Here is a 6245-nt window from a genome sequence, read left to right on the forward strand (position 1 = left end):
AGAGGCTCATTCCAGAACTTCTTGTGCTGTTATTAACTTTCTTCTAATTTTCAGTCTACATTTATTTGTGACTAATTTATATTCATTTAATCGCAGGCTAATATTAAGCTTGAACTTATGCAATTCTTCCTGCTTGCTATTTGCCCCAGCAGTATTTATAAATAAATTAATCTTGTCCCATTCTTAGTTTGGTGAGACTGAAAAAGTACAAACTGATGTCTATTAGCAATAGAAGTCCTTCCTGCACATAAGAGAAAAAATGAGCCCCTTCATCTTGTAGATTAACCCCAAGTAAGCCTCTACTKTAGGAAGATAAACACACTCAGCTACATTTAAAAGGTGATTTTAGGATTTTTGTTTGTTTGTCTGTAGTTAAAGCTATCAAATATTRCAAAACACACAAGTCCCACCCATTTCCTTAGTCAAGATAAGGCTATTTATTGYGCTTTTCAGCTACGCTCTTGCTCTGCAGGGCATCAGGCTGCCCTCCCTCCTGACAGCGATGTCTGCAGCGCCTCACAAGCCAGAAAAATCTTTTCAGTTGCCTTCAAACATGTTCACAGTGCAACACAGCAGCCCAGCCTGGTACAGAGCTCCAGTTCTTCCTATTGCCGGACTCCCTGGCTTGCTGAGCACAAGGACCACGGTAATGATGTTCACCAGGAGATTAATTAAGCTGATGGGTAGGTACCACGTTCAGTCATTTCACATGCCTGTTGTATTTGGAATTTTGGGGGGCTTTTTTTTTAGAATAACTATCACCACATAAGGGCYCTACGTATTAACTTAGTTATTCCCCTTAGAARTAAACACTGAAAAAGTCTCTTGTGCATGTCTGAAAGCTCTATCCAATTCTTCTTCCTCCACTAAAGTCAAGCCAGCTCTGTGCAGATCAGATGGCAGCCTCAAAAATACGTAAAGCTGATTTGAAATGTCCAGGGATTTCCAGCACTGTGGCAGAGTCCCTGGCAGCAGTGGCAGGAGCCCCGATGCCTGAGGACACGCAGGCCCTAACACTCGGTTTCAGGGCAGGTTTCCCTATTTTTGCTGCTCACATAAAGCTCTATAGCCGATCTGAAACAGAGCAACAGCAAAGCCACTTAGCTCAGAAATTGATTTACAATTCCGTTTAAATATGAAGTTATTTCATATTCAAGCACAATACGCTTTGTGCTTCCTCATTCTGCTGACAGACAAGGAATATTGAATGTTAGTTTTTTCCTGCACAGCCAGAGAGATACTTGGCCGAGGAAATGACTCTCTTATGGAGCTGTTTTTAACGATCACTTTGTATTATTAAATGTTTCGCCCTGACAAGCGAGTTACGTGGAGCAGGACAGAGCGTCTCATTGTGGCCCTTGCGCCGCCGAGGCCCTCGCTGCGCGTTGCCGCGAGGCGCTGGCGGCCTCCAAGGGAAAGGAGGGGACAGCAAGGCTGCTGCTGTCGGCCTGCTGCCCCCGAGGGCTCTCTGGGTATTCACAGCCCTCTCCTGCAGAACACAAAAATCATGTTTTCCCCGTGCAAACACACTAAATATCCATTCAGTTGTGGAACGATCAGAATTCTGGAAATTCGATGTTTTAGGGAGCAAGGAAAGCAGAGCCCAGACACCTAGGTGTGCAGCTGCTGCACAAATGAAGTGCCCTGTGCGTGCAGGAATGCTTACATTTCCAAGCAGGATTACAGGCTTCTCCTGAAAAGACACAGTGTAGCTGAGCAGCCAAGATGCACACACTGAAAACCCCAGGTGATTAATCCTTGGCTCTGCCCTGCCTCGTCCCCAGTCACAAACATCCCTGGATAAATACTGTACCGTGACGATGGTCCACACRGACCTGGAGACATCTGGAAATCCCAAAGCTCGAGCTGATGTACAAAGTGCCAGGAGCACCACACACGTGCTGGGGTTAAATTTGTGTCCTCCATCATGTTTACTTCCCCCAYGTATTCTGGCAAATAAGTTTGACAGTAAAAACATTTGCTAAGAAGGCAAGAAGCAGCTCCAGGAATCCCCTTCTGGAAGCTCATGCACTTCCCCCAGAAAGAAAAGATGTAGGAATATCACTTCTGTTTTCTTGTTTCTAGTCAATCGTGTTAGCAAACTTTTCAAAAACAAACAAACAAACAAAAAACCCTACTGAGAACATGTTCAGCAAATGATTTTATACTTCTAGAAAAAAAAAACCTCTATATTGAAAGTCATTTGCTTTGATATATTTGATTTATCTTTATTTTCCTTCTAGTCAGGCATATTAGAGGCTTCATTCATGTTTGTGGTGTTACTTACAGTCCAGATAAAAAAAAATCCATGTGCAGAACATCATATGCAGAATATATTCATACAGAGTGCCTACTTACCCCAAATTGTTACACCCAAAACGAGTGATACTCTTCTTCCTTTTTCAGTTGTTTTGCACTTTGCAATAAAATTTAATAGGCTGAACTCGATGGCCTGGATCCAGTGTTTTCACACTGACAATGAATCACAGGGTTAAAAACGTCCCTGGAAAGCTCAAGGCTGCATTTTCAMAGCTAAGGCCTGCATTTCAGAGAATTATTTTTCTTCTAAACATGCAAAATTGCAAAGTTGAATGTAAATAGACCCTGCCAAAAGAAATATGTGCTCAAACTTAAGGAAATCCAAATATTGAACCCTTTTAAGGAACAGTGAAGCTAAATATCCAAAAACTCTTGACATATCTTCAAAGTAAATTYCTTTTATACATTGCAAAATTGCTTTTTAGATCATCATGCTGAAACTAATAAGAATGAGAAATGTTTCTAGCCATCAAGTAAAGAAAAGGAAAGGATCCCCTTTACCCTTTGTAAGAAATTGCTGAAAGTTTATTCGAGTACAGGGGACTAGCACAGTGTACAGCACTGTGGAAGTGCTAGACGTTATTGAGAACTGACCTCATGTAGACAAAGTTACACTGGGACATTTGGCTGCCCTGCCTTAAAAGTTAATTCATTTAAAGGGCASCATTGAAAATTTTACTGCCTAGAGATGAAATATTTTATACTTTAATTACTTTCAACAAACACCAGTCACTTTGGTGGTCAGAGGTTATGAACTCCCTCTTTGGGAAAACATCTCGCAGCAAACGGCCCCTCGCTGGGAAAGCGAGCGGTCCCACACCCCGGGCTGATTTACTGTCACTGCTACGGCCCAGTTCCTGGGCAAAGAGAGGAAATTGATCTCTCTGCTAATAAAAAAGGAAAGGGAGGCAGTTTGCAGCATGAGACTGCACTTTCAGGATGGAAGGGGAGCTGCAGGAAAACGCACGGAAACACTGCGTCGCTAAATTAAAATTAAAAAAAATATTACGGTGGAAAACATTGTTATTTTTCCTAATGCTAATCTCATTAAGGCTCTTCGGAACTGCACTTAGTCAAGAGCTGTCAAATGAAGAGCTGTCACGCTGCAGCATCCCCGGGACGTGCAGCAGTCTCCTGGCAGCACGTGTGGTCCTGCAGCGCCGGAGGCGGCGGCAGCGCAGGGGGGCAGCCCCACGGCCTGGGGCAAAACACGGCCAGTTTTGCCACGTGCAGTGCCACAAGCCATAACTGAACCCGGCGGGCAAAAACCACTACCTACCATAGCGAGATGATTCAGCACTAAACAGTTAGGCTTGATGGTATCTACTTGGTTGCCACGCTTTAATCCTGGCGAACCTTTATTCCTATTAATATTGCTTTCCTTGTTAGCCTGAGTGTCCCAGAGCCTGTCCCGGCTCCCYGGGCAGGTTGCCCCAGGATGCTGAGATGCTCCAGCGCTGGCTGAGGGYCGCAGCAGCCCATGGAAGTGCCTCACCGGGAGGCAGGATTCGGAAGGGGGGCACAGCCCTTCCCGGGCAYGCCGTGGCTCCGGCCTGAGGTCGGCATTGATTAGCGCCGGCCACGCGGCTCCCGCCTCCGTGTCCCGCTCACTGCCTTTGGCGCCAGGCACAGCCCGGGTGTCCCTGCCGTGGCTGGGCCCCACGCTCCCGCCGAGCCTCGCAGCTCACAGCTCGGAACGGGACCTATTTGCGTTGCTAGCGCTGAACACGACACCGCGTCTTCAGCTGCCATTACAAGGACTGAATTTTCACCCCGTCAGTATGGAAGAACCTGCTAACGCCCTACCTTATGGAGGACAAAGCAGAAGCAGCAAAATATGGGACCTTTTTTCTTTTTTTTTAGCTTTACTTTAGTTTTAATTCAGAGTTTGCAAGCACCAAACCTCCATTTCCCGCAGCTGCAGGAAACGCYGAGTGCAACTTCAAGTAACACCTTATTGCATTTAAACCGAGAGGTCAYCTAGAAGCCAGGCTTGGCGGCGGCAGCTCAGCCGGCGGCGCTGCCCATGCCCCCGGGGCCGATGCCATCACTGCCGGGAGCTGCCGAGGGGCTCTGCCGCGCGCAGGCCCCGCGCTCCAGCCCGGGAAGCGACTTCCCCGCTCCCTCTGAGGCGGCCACGCCGCTTCCTGCGCCCGCGGAGAAGGAGCCCTCAGTTGTCAGGGCAAACGGCTTCCCTTTAAGCGCAGCCAAGATCCGTGCTTATTTGGCAGATCCTCAGTAACACTTTCTGCTCAGCACTCTCTTAATGGAAGTGACCCACAGCCTAACAGCCTCTGTCTCCATTTCCCCTTCCCGGTGTATTTCAGGAACAGGTTACTCTGCAGCTATGCCAGGAGCAGGAGCATTAGTGAAACCAGCTGAAGATTTACAGACATCACCATAAATCCTCTGCTACTCCTGCACTAATCCACTTTAGAGGGACAGCCCCCCCCTCCCTTTTTTTTTTCTTTAATATGGTGAAAGATATTAAACAGTTCTAAATGAGTAGAGAACGAGGTAAAATGCAAAACTGCTGAGAGCTAATTTAAGTATTAGTCACAGAGCACATAACTTGCACTTGACTCACCAGGGTTCTGGAAGTGCCACCTGCGATGCTGCTGGTCACACGTCCAAGACAAAAGGAGAAGAGAGCTGTAAAACCAGAAGGTGAAACCGGTTTCTCTAAGGCCAGTTTCATGTGAGAACTGGGGAGTTTTAATCTTGCACGTGTACGGGAAGCAACGAAAAGGGAAAACAAGCTGCTCCTGGGAGAAGATAGGAGAGGGCCTCCTCCCAGGGCAAAGGGCCATGTGCAGGAACGGAAAGACACTTCTCAGTGATAGAGCTGCAGGCTCTGGGCTTTCCTTGAGCTAATTCTGTAAATTACATTAAATCACATGGTTTAATTATTCTGTGGCCTCCTTGCCAGAAAGCACCACTGCGCCAGAGACACAGCGGGGTTCAGAAAGGACTGGATACTGGGGGATGTCTGTGGGCCCGGCCCGTGGAGCAGCGCGCAGGCCGGCCGGCTCCTTGGCTGCGGCTCCTGAGCCCGGCCGCTCCGCAGGCTCTGGATTAGCGCCACCAGAGCAGGCGGCTCAAGCCCAATTCTCACACCACGAACGCGCACCTGTGTTGTTGAGGGGTTGCCATTTCAGGCTCATTTTCAAAGGTGCACATACAAGGAAAAGGTTCATTTTCTTCCTTTGAGTGGTGTAGGAATYGCACATGAGCCAGGTGGGACAGGAGCACGTAGTGCCACGAGGTTTTCCTCGTGGAAAACCTCAGGCCAGCTAGATCAGTGACACAACTGAGTGTCACTGGCCTGCAGTGAACCTAGACTTACCGAACGACCCAGTGTTCTTAGTGCTCCCAGGTGGCTTTCCAGGAAATCCTTTTGCCCCCACATTTCAACACGATGAGCAGGTCCCAATGAGCTGTGACCACCACCCTCCTGAGAGCAGCCAAAGAAGCAGAAGCCTCTGTAGCTGCCCTACCCAATCCAAAATAGCATCAACAAGTTGGCACAGGGGGACACCTGACACCGCAGGATGAGCAGTGAGCCTCAATCCCTTCCAAAATTGCCCTGTAGGGCAGGAATAGATGAGCACCCAGGTCACTGTCTGTCCTGGTACATCTCTGGACTGGTGGCATGGATGATTGCCAACCATGGAGGTCGTACCAGCCATTGCCGATACCCAACAAGGGCTCCAAGGCCTCTGCGATATCCACGACAAGCAGCTCTATGTGGCTAGAGGGGAAAAGATTCAAGACCCCCTTGTGCTTCCTCACGAGCTGATCCACAGCTGCATCCTGAGTACTGCTTAGTGGAGGGACGGAAAGCGCATCTCCTGTGTGCTCCCATCCCTTGTCCTGGGCTGGGGGCAAGAGCAGGAGGAAGGACGGGAGGCAAAGAGGAGGAGTGG

The sequence above is a fragment of the Nothoprocta perdicaria genome, unplaced genomic scaffold, assembly GCF_003342845.1.
Source record: "Nothoprocta perdicaria isolate Ctin4 unplaced genomic scaffold, notPer1 scaffold_42, whole genome shotgun sequence".
Lineage (NCBI taxonomy): Eukaryota > Metazoa > Chordata > Aves > Tinamiformes > Tinamidae > Nothoprocta > Nothoprocta perdicaria.